Genomic DNA, 14,589 nt, shown 5'->3' on the forward strand with positions numbered 1-14,589 from the left:
TAGAGTTCATATCAGGCGCGCGGCAGCTCACCGGTCAGAAACTACGTCCCGTAATACCACACAACGCGAAATTTTCTAAGTCGTTTCACTTCCTAGCTGCTTAATGACCGACTGTCCGCTTTCGCATCTCAGTCCGAACTGTACCATTTGGTGTCCCCAGCAGAACTGCCAGTTTTCGCGTCTCCATCCGAACTGACCCTTTTGGTGTCTCGACCAGAACTGCCCGCTTTCGCGTTTGCACCGGCACTTCCCTGTGTCCATCCCCGGCCGCGTTTCCCGCTCAACTGTCTACGCAGTTCCCTTTCCTGAAGCCCTCCATCTCATTGGCTACAACTTATTCTCCATTACTTTACATTTTAACACATTTAAATAATCAAAGATTGACCACTTTCACATCCTAAATAAAATTACAGTAATATCCATTACATAATAAACATTAAATTCTTTTACATAAAACCAATACCATTTCCTTTTTAACTTTGAATGTCGCGACCAGTAGCCTTGCGCCAATGTGCTTTCTGACAAATAAATAAAGAACAAAAGTAACTATTATGCACTAAACCTTACAACAAATATTCTATTACCTAACGATTCACTAAGGTGTCACGCTGTCACCGTTCAATGCGTTTTGTGTGGAGGAAATGTTGATCTGATGCTTAACTGAAAATACTGATAATTTAAATTTACTATATCTTTTATACAAATAAAGTTACAGAGTTGATATTTACAACAGTTGTCATTTTATGATGCACTTCTATATGAAATATCGATCGTTAAGATCGACCAAAGCGTTCAACTTTTAGCATTCATGTCTTTGTTACAAAACTCGTTAATTTCACTTTAAAAGTAAATCCTAAGCTATTGTAGATAAGATCAGTATTAAAGTTTTTTTGGAATCACCATGAAAATCTATGGAGGATGGCAAAATAAAATTACTGTGGCTTGATTCCCTGCACTACTACAGAATTAAATAGTTTTCATAAATGTTCCCTTTATCTACGATCTTAGGTCCGCCCTATTTAACACTGCTACATCTCCTCGGCCACAAAATCCTTCTACTGGGTTTCCCTATGACGTAGGTTCTCGTCTGTCTCACTCGCACACCACAGCTCTTAGGTCTCAATAGACAATAGACGCCTGTAAATTTTCCCATCTCGTGGTGAAACTGCGTCCTTTGTGGCACACAGTCCTCAACAACAGGGTTCGTTCCACAATTCCTCTTGTCTGATTCTTTCGGCCATATATTTAAATGAGAGTGTAATGCTCGTTAACTCACTGTATGGGGTGTGGCCATGCATGGAAGTGATACATGGACGATAAATAGTTTAGAAAAGAGGATAAATGGTTCAAATGGCTCTGAGAACTATGGGACTTGATATCTGAGGTCAGTAGAACTACTTAAACCTAACTAAACTAAGGGCATCACACACATCCATGCAAGAGGCAGGATACGATCCTGCGACCGTAGCTGCCGCGCGGTTCCGGACTGAACCATAGAACCGCTTGTCCACCATGGCCACCGTAGACAAGAGAAGACTAGAAGCTTCTGAAATGTGGTGTTATAGAGGAATGTTGAAGATTAGATGGGTAGATCACATAACTAATGAGGAAATACTGAATAGAATTGGGGAGAAGAGGGATGTGTGGCACAACTTTACTAGAAGAAGGGATCGTTTGGTAAGACATGTTCTGAGGCATCTGGCCAACCAGTTATAGGAGCTTCAGTCCAGAACTGCACGGCTGCTATGGTCGGAGGTTCGAATCCTGCCTTGGGCATGGATGTGTGTGATATCCTTAGTTTAGTTAGGTTTAGGTAGTTCTAAGTTCTTGGGGGCTGATGACGTCAGATGTTAAGTCCTATTGTGCGCAGAGCCATTTGAACCATTTTTCTGAGGCAGTTTACTACTGGAGGACAGTGTGGAGGGTAAAAATCGTAGAGTGAGACCAAGAGATGAATACACTAACAAAATTCAGGGGGATGTAGGTTGCAGTAGTTACTTGGAGATGAAGAAGCTTGCACAGGACAGAGTAGAATGGAGAGCTGCCTCAAACCACACTCTGGACAGAACACAATAACAACAAAAGTTAGGACTCATTTGAACATATGATCTGCATACGTCCTTAATAGAGAAATGACATCATGAGTTGTGGATATGGCAGATTAGAATATGAGGAGACCAACAGTTTTGTAATGTTTCTAGAGCTTATCTACATACCGTTCTCTTTTTTGAAAAAAAAAAAAAAAAAGACTGGGAGACTGAGACAGCGATGATAGGATGGGTGTGATTCCTCATTCTAAAGTTAGCTGAGTACAGCGCACATTCATTACAAAACATTATAAACAGAAACCTTTCTAGTAACCCATCATCACTTAACCATTGAGCCGGCCGCGGTGGCCGTGCGGTTCTAGGCGCTCCAGTCCGGAGCCGCGCTGCTGTTACAGTCCAGGTTCGAATCCTGCCTCGGGCATGGGTGTGTGTGATGTCCTTAGGTTAGTTAGGTTTAAGTAGTTCTAAGTTCTAGGGGACTGATGACCACAGCAGTTGAGTCCCATAGTGCTCAGAGCCATTTGAACCATTTGAACTTAGCCATTGAACTAGACAACTACCGTTTTACACTCTAATAGAGATAATTGTAATGTGACAACGTGCTGTCTAGTGAATGCCAGGCATAGTCAAAGCGCAACAGTAGAGAAAGTGGACGCTTATGCCATCTGTGGACCAGAATCTAAGGCAAAGCGAAAGTGTTTCCTCCTGGTGGCAGCTAAATTAAAGAACGCTATGCGGGAGACAGTGTCTGGCTTGTGTTGCATTCTGACAGCGAAATAACAAAAGAATTAAACAAAATAATATTGTTACGTGTAGTAAAAATGTAAATCTAATATTACTTTAAAATATGAGAATGACTGTAATTGAATATTGTAATGCTATGGTATGTTCAATTGTAAATAGAGATATTGGCGTAATGTAAAATAATGTTTAGGTGTGGGGGGGAATCCTCGAGAATGAGAACAGTGTACAGGTTGCCGCGTTATATTGGCGGTGGAAGTAAGTTGGTGTAACTCTGAAGCAGAACAAGTGTTAAGTGGCGTAAAAGTGACTGCCGGTGTGTGCTACGGTAACGTTGCTAACAGACCATTTAGAAGTGAGCTGAAAATAGATATGGACTTCGTTTGTCGTATGGCTAATAGCTAAATGGACACTAAGGCTTATAAGACGCGGTATTTAGAATGAGAGGGGCTGTGAGCGGCAAAATAGTACGGTTTCCCGCTCTGAGGTACATGGCACTGCATTGTGCAATGCTGTGTTAATTGCGACGAGATGCTTGTGCCAACGGCGAGGTGCGAAAGGACCAATAGCCGCATCCAACGGAGTATTGTAATCTCAATAACTGATGAGGTCCATGGGTGAGCTCACTTCGGTAGCAACGAACTAGAAGTTATCTTACAAGAGTATTATTATGAACAGTGGTTGTTATACCGACGCCATTACCAGTATATTTATATTTTGTGAATCAGTTTGTGTCATAGTCAAACCAAGTTCTCTACAGTGTGTAAAGTTTGAAGGCAATAATAATTTTGTGATTTAATTTGCATTCCGTGAGTGTAATCAATTATTTAAAGGAAATAGCTTATTATTAATCTACATCCAGTGATGTGCTGCAACCTCAGTGAAAAGTTATGGTGCGTGAGTATCGGTGTAGCTATATTACAAGAAAAAATAGTTGGAATTAACGACGGAATTGCCAGCAGACGTCGCTTCATGCAACGGATGGAAGATGCCAGGTACCGTGCCACCTTCATTACTATCCAGCTCGATGTGGTGGCTTTTCAGTACATTCCCATAGTCAAAAATAGTTCAGTTCCGTCCGAGCAACCTGATTCTCAATTAGTGTTTTCAGTAACTACACTCCTGGAAATTGAAATAAGAACACCATGAATTCATTGTCCCAGGAAGGGGAAACTTTATTGACACATTCCTGGGGTCAGATACATCACATGATCACACTAACAGAACCACAGGCACATAGACACAGGCAACAGAGCATGCACAATGTCGGCACTAGTACAGTGTATATCCACCTTTCGCAGCAATGCAGGTTGCTATTCTCCCATGGAGACGATCGTAGAGATGCTGGATGTAGTCCTGTGGAACGGCTTGCCATGCCATTTCCACCTGGCGCCTCAGTTGGACAAGCGTTCGTGCTGGACGTGCAGACCGCGTGAGACGACGCTTCATCCAGTCCCAAACATGCTCAATGGGGGACAGATCCAGAGATCTTGCTGGCCAGGGTAGTTGACTTACACCTTCTAGAGCACGTTGGGTGGCACGGGATACATGCGGACGTGCATTGTCCTGTTGGAACAGCAAGTTCCCTTGCCGGTCTAGGAATGGTAGAACGATGGGTTCGATGACGGTTTGGATGTACCGTGCACTATTCAGTGTCCCCTCGACGATCACCAGTGGTGTATGGCCAGTGTAGGAGATCGCTCCCCACACCATGATGCCGGGTGTTGGCCCTGTGTGCCTCGGTCGTATGCAGTCCTGATTGTGGCGCTCACCTGCACGGCGCCAAACACGCATACGACCATCATTGGCACCAAGGCAGAAGCGACTCTCATCGCTGAAGACGACACGTCTCCATTCGTCCCTCCATTCACGCCTGTCGCGACACCACTGGAGGCGGGCTGCACGATGTTGGGGCGTGAGCGGAAGACGGCCTAACGGTGTGCGGGACCGTAGCCCAGCTTCATGGAGACGGTTGCGAATGGTCCTCGCCGATACCCCAGGAGCAACAGTGTCCCTAATTTGCTGGGAAGTGGCGGTGCGGTCCCCTACGGCACTGCGTAGGACCCTACGGTCTTGGCGTGCATCCGTGCGTCGCTGCGGTCCGGTCCCAGGTCGACGGGCACGTGCACCTTCCGCCGACCACTGGCGACAACATCGATGTACTGTGGAGACCTCACGCCCCACGTGTTGAGCAATTCGGCGGTACGTCCACCCGGCCTCCCGCATGCCCACTATACGCCCTCGCTCAAAGTCCGTCAACTGCACATACGGTTCACGTCCACGCTGTCGCGGCATGCTACCAGTGTTAAAGACTGCGATGGAGCTCCGTATGCCACGGCAAACTGGCTGACACTGACGGCGGCGGTGCACAAATGCTGCGCAGCTAGCGCCATTCGACGGCCAACACCGCGGTTCCTGGTGTGTCCGCTGTGCCGTGCGTGTGATCATTGCTTGTACAGCCCTCTCGCAGTGTCCGGAGCAAGTATGGTGGGTCTGACACACCGGTGTCAATGTGTTCTTTTTTCCATTTCCAGGAGTGTATATTGACAAGCTGATCTCTATTGTTCTTTAATTAAGCGTTAAAGTAAATTGCTGGCACCACAGTACTCATTGTGCCTTCAGCACAATGCAAGCTCGATAACATTAAATTCAGTAATTACAATATGTGTAGTTTACATTAACTCAAAACAAGTTCAAGTTTTTTTCATGTGTGTTTATGTATTGTGAAACGATTTCAGGCTGTGGTATTGTTTTAAATGAATAATGTTCACCTGCTAGGGTATATCAAACATACAGAATTAAGTGCTCCCTGTTCGGTCACTTCAAAGAGTTTATCAGTGCTACTAATAATCAAATATAGACGTAAAAATAAGTTTGTTACGCGCCATTATCATTATTTATTCCAAAAATTCCGTGTAGTAGCTGGATCACCATAGGGTGTCTATTCAAACCTATTACACGCGAGAGCCGCTTTCCAGAAGTCCGATGCCGCATGGTCTAATAATAATACAGTTAATTCGGGTAGTGGCATCGCATAATGTATGTAATGGACACGGAATTTGACATTTGAAATACAGGTGGCTGTGTGTGTGTGGTGTGAGTGTGTATGTTTGTAATTCAGGGGTAAATACCCTCCGCCTTGAAGTGAATGTTACAGATATTATGCAACTTCGTGGCCTTTTTACCCATCATTTTAGTATAACGCTAATTGAACACAGAGATCTGTATGTGTATGCCGATTTGAGTATGTGTCTTTGACTTTCGTGGAAACACCTATTACAATAAGGGCTACTTAATTTTTTCTGCATATTTTCAAACTTGGCCCTATAACTTTTCGCATACACTCTGATTGGTTGCCTCATTTTAATGCTTCGCTGTGAATGGAGAGGGGGAGGGAAAGGCTGGTTCCGCCATGTTGGACTTTTAAATTCAATTTTCTTTATTTGTTCATTGAAACTACATTCTTATTGGCCTCTTCATTTTAATTTTGTAATGTGACTGCCTGGTGAGAATGGTGAGAGGGAGGGGGGAAAGGGTTGTGGCTTGATGACATCGCTGACAAGGAATGCAGGATAATGTGCCACCTTCGTGATGGCTATGACGACATCATTGCCTTTGATATGTGGCAAACCGCCTGGCTGCTCTCCATGGTAAATGGCCTTCTGTCCTCGTAGCTGAACTATTTAGATATACAGCATAATGTCAAACAGATAACATTAAAAATGAATAAAAGGAAGAGACTGTCCTCAGCCGGTGTAGCGATGTGATCGCTGCGCAAATGATATTCTCTGTTACAACATTTGCAAAGAGTTATCTTCACAGTTGAATAATCCTCACGTAACATTCTTAACTTCACGTAACACACCCAGGCTGCACAGACCAATAAAGAAGATGCAAAAATGAAATAACAGGAACGAAAAAATGTAATAATCTTACCCAGAGCAAAAATATCCAAGAAAATTTTGAGCATACCCACCAAACGATTCCACTTTACTCAATTCACTGTCTGGTCAAAATGAATATTACGTAAACAAAATCAAATAATATGGTCTCTGCTATCAGCACTTTTCTTTCCTTGAATGAAAAAATCTTAATATTTTTGTACGGTATCATGGCATTAAAATGCTGTTCATAAAAAGCACGTGGAGAATATCTATGATGAAGCTTCCTCACTAAAACCATCATATGACAAACATTACTGAAACCTTGTGTGATCAATAGCTTGTACCATGTTTCGCGGTTCAAATGGCTCTGAGAACTATGGGACTTAACATCTATGGTCATCAGTCCCCTAGAACTTAGAAATACTTAAACCTAACTGACCTAAGGACATCACACAACACCCAGTCATCACGAGGCAGAGAAAATCCCTGACCCCGCCGGGAATCGAACCCGGGAACCCGGGCGCGGGAAGCGAGAACGCTACTGCACGACCACGAGCTGCGTACCGTGTTTCCTGGAACACGATCTTTGGCGTGAAGGGGATGTGGCAGGTTTACCGAGAGAGCCAGTGAGTGAAGCACCACAGACAGCGTAGGGCAGCGGGACAAAGGGGCTGGCTGTTTGTTCTACCACCAGTGTGACTTGCAAATCTGTCTAGCTGAACATAGTCCGGACACGAGTTACGTGCACCAAAAATGGGAGTAGCCAAATTATTGATTTGGCAGATCAGATTTTTAGGTGGGCGGTCTGTCGCTTTCATCCACGCCTTTCCTGGTGGCTCCAAATTTTTCCACTGTTTGTCACTGCAAAACGGCTTTGTATGCTCAGTGAGCATGCTTTTCTATTTCTGTGTCGACACAACGTAGCATTTGTACAGACTGCTCTTGCTCCCCACTGTGTGCTTAATAATGGTGACTGCGTGTGTGTGTGTGTGTGTGTGTCTTTCTCCTTCTTTATGGGACTCGGTTCAGCATCCAGTTGATATTGCTCCTCGTTCCTGTGTCTCGGAAGACGATTTGACGAGTGTGTCGGTCATATGAAAGCATAATATCTTGCATTTCGTAAGTGTCATAGAGATGTGGTTTACTGTACATGTTAAATTACTGTCGTTTGGACTGCTTGGGGTTGTGTAACAATTTTTTTAATGTTCAGTGTTTGATTATTCATAACATTCAGAATATTCCTTTTTGACTGGTGCATTGTGTACTAAATCGCCAAAGTGCTTTCTTTAGATATTTGAATCCCAAAAGCGTGTGAGTCTTACATGGGAAGATCTTCTTGGGTTATTCTTCCAAGCGAAGCTTGTTGTTAACGTAGGTGAGGTTCATCAGCCTACTGTTCACGCCTTCCTTCCACCTATGTTTTCCATCCTGCCCAACGGTTAGGTATTTACCATTTCTGCCTTGTGACATCATCTGAAGCCGACTCTCGGTTGGCAGCTGAACTTCTTTGCAATCAGTTGTAAGTGGGGTTGGTGGCCTCGGTCAGTTACCGTATCATCTTTTAACGACTTACGACAACTGTTTTGTCTACACCGACTGTGTGCAACCTAATGAGTTTAAGTTTTACTCATCTTACTTATAAGTTACTTCTCCGTTCAAAAGGCTACCATTGAATGTATGTGTCTTGGAGAATGCATCCACTGTATGGGGCGGCAGGTGGAAAATTTATTTCTATTGTATTGTTGCAGTTCTCAACACGGGCTCCCTAACTACAGTGTTGGCCACCAGAAAGGGACTAGCAAAAACGTGATGCCTGCAATTAAAGATCATGGTGCCCGCTCTGATGGACAAATAAAGTGATTGATCATTTAAGTTCATTACTCTGAGGATTTAGGATGATGTCTGGGATTAATAGAAAATGCAGTTTACTATAACAATTTTCACTATTTTCTGAAAACGATAAAGCATTAAGTTCCAGACACATCTTTACCCTACCAGTTATTGTACTATCACAGCTGCTGAGAGTCTATTGCACAGGTTCTATTATCCCTAGATAACGAAACTGTTCAATAATCGTTATTGATGTAAATATTCAAAGTGAATGCTCGCCAAAATTTGATGTTAATACTCATCAAATGCCACGCTAGTAATGATAGAAGGTCTGTCCTGCAGCGACACATGAAAATACGACATACGTAAACTGAGAATAAATCACTGGAGTCGTTCCGCAATTAACACTTTACCACAATGCGAACTCACTGTTACATGCATACCTAGTTACATAATACGGCATCCTAGTGTCTTCCTTGAAACTGCACAAACGCGACGTGGCTTCCGACACGGAATGCGTTCTGATACGAATCTGGAAGAGAACTGTGGCCTGGCTCTAGTTCACAGTGCTCTTATTTATACAGCTTAGCTAGTAGAGCACCACTTCAAGTTACTAAATAATTAATTGATTCATTCGCTGATGGCCGAGAAGTTCTCAATTTAGTTGTGAAATCAGCAGACAGTTAAGTATCTGTAATAAAATTCTGATGTGGCCAGGTTAAATACTGTTGGGGAGAGAATTATTTTGGTTGCACTGCACGCAGTAGAAGAGCTCTGAACTTGCCTTTTGGAGAGACACTACAGCTATAGTTTTATAGCCTTTTGGAAACATCTCACATATTTGTTATCATAGCGTATCTCCATTCTACCTAAATCGAAACATCCTAACTTTACCTAATCACTAACTTAATCTACTATCTTGCTTCTATACATTTAGGACACAAAAACAGAAAATAATGAATTTCAACCAAAATATTACTTTGTGAGATCTAGAATCCTGTTTCCATTAAATTACAATGAAAAAGGAATCCGAATATAAATTTTATAGTTTCTAGCTCCTTCCTGTTCCGTCGATGATTTTTACGTAAAACATCAAAATTTCGAAATCTGTTAAAGTTACTAAATTGAAACTTAACACATTACCATTCTAGCATCATTTCAGACATTAACTTTTCAGATTATTTACTTTACTTATAAGGTATTGCGCAAAATTCGTGACATCATAGCCAGTTAGAGCGGACTAGGCCGGCACACAATGGAAATCATATGAAGTCTGTATGGCGTGAGTAGGCTGCTTCCCTACAACTGGTTGCTTAGAAAAGTGGGAGTGTGGTGAGCAGCGTATTGTGCCTACCCTAGGTAATTTCAGGACCGTTTGTCCAGACCACGTTGCCTGAAGCAAGGTGGTGTAATATCAAGGAGCCTTAATTGTTTTTCTTTGTTTTTCATGAACTACTCCTTGGTAAACATGAATTATTTTTGTACTTTAGTCAAGTACATTCTAAAGATGTTACTGCCCACCTGTTTTGAAGACAGTAAAACAGTCATGTTGTACTTGTTGCAAATCACTGTTATTTGGACCATTCTTCAAATTTATACTTAAAGAAAGAAATTGTTTTATCGAATATCAGTAATTGTTCTTATATAATTTTATTTTAATGGATAGTTCTGTCTTAATATTTCAAGATCTTGTTGACGTAACTGGTAAAATTATTTTTCCTGAGTAATGTTAATAAACATCTTGAAACGAATGATGTTAAATCCTTATTTTTCCAGGTCCATCCACTCCCAGGTAACATTCAGGCAGTAGTGTTTATTAATTATATAATCCATTTCGCATAAACATAGAAAGGAAAATGTTATTAATCTATAGGACATTACCTAAGCATTTCTACAAGGAAAGAAGGATATATGAAGAACACATCCGCAACATGTTGCAAAACCTGACCATCAGTGAAAATCATTTTGCACTTTCATTCCATGTATTCGATTTACACCGAAGTTTCAAATCATACAAATGCTAAATACCTCATGTTGCCAGAAACGTTACCACACGATCAAATAAAGAAGGAATATGGGTACTAGTCTGGTTGTATACAGAAAATCTATGAATTGGAATACAGTTAAAAGCACTCTGTGCTCCACACTGAGTAAAACAATATTAATAATCTAGTGTTGTCCAAATCTCTTACACTGCGATTTACTCATTAACTCAAAGGAAAAAGCCATTCATTGCTTCAGATTCATCTGGAACAAGACATACACGTTGTTTAATCTGTTGCAAGGATCTTTTACTTTGTAGAAACCTAATCATGTTATCAATGCAGTGTACAAAATGCACCCATTATTTTCAGAGAAGTGAACTACAATATCATGAAATCCCATCCTTTTCCTTTTTACTTACCATAAATTCAGTTCTTCCAATTTTATAACCAATTTCCTAAATATGATTTCAAGCTTTGAGTAGTCACCCCAACTTACATTTCTTCATCTGCCAACTGCCTAAAAATTACAACAAACATTACTTCATTCAGCCCGTTAATTATTTCTCGATCACCATTCTCCTTATCTTCTTTTGATACAGCAAATTCATTCTAGTTCCAGTTCACATTCATTAATTCTAGTTCAGATTCATTTTTCTGAGTTTGGCTTATCTTTACTGTGTGGTAATGAGGTACAGGCAAGTCTCCTCCCGAGCAGATGTGACCGTCTCTAACTTACCATCACTGGCATGCATGGTGTTATTTGAGTGCTGCACAGTATTACTAGTCAGCTGGGTACAGTAGCAGCCAGTTTAACTGCTGTAACAGCTTTCTACATCTGATTTTGCTTAGTACTACCCCTCACTCTCTCAGTATCAGCTTTTACTCGTTCAATATCAACCCTTAGTTTCTCCATATTAGCTTCTATTTGTTTTATTATTATTTTTTAATTCACTTTGTTCTTTGACATTAATCTTGTTATCCTCTCTTAATTATGTGGTCTGTTCTTCTCCATTATCCTCTTTTATGTCCCATCAAACTGTTGTCATTCTCATGAGATCCCAAACATACATAGGTTTTGTAACAAATAGCATATGTTGTGTATGACTTCATACACAATGGTAAGGAGATTTGGCTACAGGCTGGGGTGGGAATGATCGGAAATGATTAGTGAACAAATAACACAGCAAACACAAGATTTACTTAAGTTCTATTTCACCAAGTGAATGGAGACTTTAATAACGTGACAAGAAATAGAGTCCAGCTTTCAGTTCCACATAGAAGAGTCTCTTTGTAATGAATCATTAACAATGATGGCAATGACGTAACTAGGCAGTGCATAGCCTCCCATAGCGAAGTAGATAAAGTGCAAGTCGTCTGAGAGGCTGCTGCCAGCTGTCTTACACTATGGCGGCAGAGAGCACTTGTAATCAAGATCAACTGAGATCAACTCAGTGGGCATGCTGCATTGGGTCCAATAGGTCCCATACGCCCCTTATCGGCGATGGATGGAAACTTGCCATTCCAGTGCCAACTGTTATACGCCGCTATGGTGGTATCGATACATGGTGCCAGATCCTTGCCCCTAACCTCCTCACTGATGTCATTTAGTGTGGATGATCGAATGAAAATCGGGGTAGGGTTGGGTGCAACAGCTACGTGTTGACAACTATTACTCTTGGGATTTGGACGTAACGCAAGACTTCGCTGGGGTTTTTAACAAAATGGAGATGTGCGACTACTTAATATTAAACCAGGACTTCTGCATGGAGGGAGACAACGATACGACAGTTGGAATAGACTGTCTAACGTGGCTAAGCCCCAACTGTGGAGTAAAGATATATAACAAATTTAGATGTGAGATCACAAGTCTGTGAGTGAACACCGATATTGGTAACCACATCAAAGATATCGTGAAGTGTCCATACGTGCTACTACAAGAAAGTTTTAGGTCTTCCTTGGCCAAGCAGCATGGCATCGCCAAGTTGGAGGCTACGATATACGGCTACAGAATGGATAGTGCATTCGATCCTGTACATGAATATTTACGTGTATTAGACACCAGTAAACAGTATTTACAATGTGCCCCACTTTACTCTGTGCCACATACTTCCATGTGGCGTCAATTAACGGGTAATGTACAAAATAACTGTTGTGCTTTGTTTAAGAACGTCCTGCAGTTTGTGTACTGGGGTAATAAGAATGCACGAAAATTGACAGGTGTACAAGTAAGTCTTACAGATACTCAAGACAAAGAAAAATCTTATCATTTATGTTCCGCCTAATACAGTGTTGATTATCTACCTATAAAATACGTGGAGATTCGTAACTCTGACTTCAATAAAGACGACTGAGTGTTATACAGAAGTGTTCCGTTAAAGAACGAGAAACTTATTTTTCTCAATCTAGAACACTGTTCTCCACTATACTGTCCGATATAGATAATTGTAGAATTGGGACTGGTTGACACGAGCAACGTTATTCCACAGAGTCCTAAGAAAAAGAGTAGATGTATCACACATACTTAAACCATTTTCCGTTAAGGAAATAACACTTATAAGTACAGTTAATATGTTATGTAAACATAAAAGAAAAATGGAAATGGAGAACATTGGAGTAAAGAAAAGAACGCTAGAGTATAGATAGAAAACAACTGCCATAAAGGAAGAATATAAGCGGGGAAAAGAAGAGGCTATTGCGGATGGGCAGACCTGGTTAAAATATGGTTTTAAACACAGTGTATGGAGAAATCTGATTACGACTGGAGAATACAAGATAATAGCGTTCACCGTAAAGGCCATTGGTAAGTTGCCATTGTTGGAATTGTGGCCGAAAACGGCGGACTGAAGCTTGTTTGTTACGTTAATGGACTTACGAAAAATCTGTTTATCAAACTCCATTCCTCCTTGGATCTGCTTAAAAAGTATGGATATATTATATCAAAATGTGGTGGGCTTGGTGTCACACACGTAGCAACAGAACAACCATTTGTGGAGCTTAAAACGAACGGAATAACAACCTTTAATGGCAACTCCTTTGTAACAGTTGTAAACTTGAAGTTCTATACCGAAATTCTGCAAGGATGTGCGGCAGAAGAACTGACAGCCTAAACCCAGGAAGATGTGTAGTGTCATAACAACAGCATCATGCAAGGGATAAGAGGGAAATTTTAAATCCCCGTATTCTCTCGTCTAGATGAACTGTGGAAAGGAACAGAACTAATTGTTAAACCAAAAAAAGAAGTAGTTTACAGGAAAAAAAAATAGATACATACTGGGATTTCGAAACATACTTTCTCTGTGTTTGCCAAGTTACTGGCTGGAGAAAGGGACAGATGATTCAGATGTGAATATAATTGAAGAATTAGATTGGACATTATTAAAACGACACTTAACAAAAACTGGGAAAGAGTGGATTCCTGTATGTAAATGTGTCATCAAAAATTAATAGTGATTTGGCACCCCTAATAAAAATATGGCAAGAATTGTTTCCTGTATATAAATGTATATTCAAAAATTAATAAAGATTTGCTAGGTACTAGAATATTTTCTTGTGTTATTAGCTAATCTACTAAAACTCTTACGACATTTCCTATATACAATGTTCCATGTGCATGTATTTCGGATGGGGAAAGTGAGTAGTCGTGTGCCCTTGAAAAGTAGTTGAAACTAAGTTGCAGAAAGTATAGAACCACCTCTTCGTACCTTTATGAAAGTGGTATGTGAGGCTGAGTGACTCCCTTCAAACTTACAAAAAACGGATATCGTTACAAGCGGTGAGGATTCTTGAATTTAATGAACTTGTTTTCTTCAGTAGGCATAACAACACATATCGTTTCCTTGGATTCTCAGTCCTCCTAATACCTTTTTAAATACTTTTCTTCAGAAAAGGTACTTAGACACCCGAAGGAAATGTATTTCTCATCTTTATGTTTTGACAGTTGGCTGTAAAGTAGACGGAACATGTCTTTGATCCATATCTAACGCTGATTATCACCTTCATAGAAGAGCAGCATGTTAACATTAGGATCACGCTCACCTGTGTATTTTTAACTACAGTATGGTTGTCCTGTTCATCTGGCATGCTTTTCTGCTGCTTCTGAAG

Source organism: Schistocerca nitens, chromosome 2 (genome assembly GCF_023898315.1).
Source record: "Schistocerca nitens isolate TAMUIC-IGC-003100 chromosome 2, iqSchNite1.1, whole genome shotgun sequence".
NCBI lineage: Eukaryota > Metazoa > Arthropoda > Insecta > Orthoptera > Acrididae > Schistocerca > Schistocerca nitens.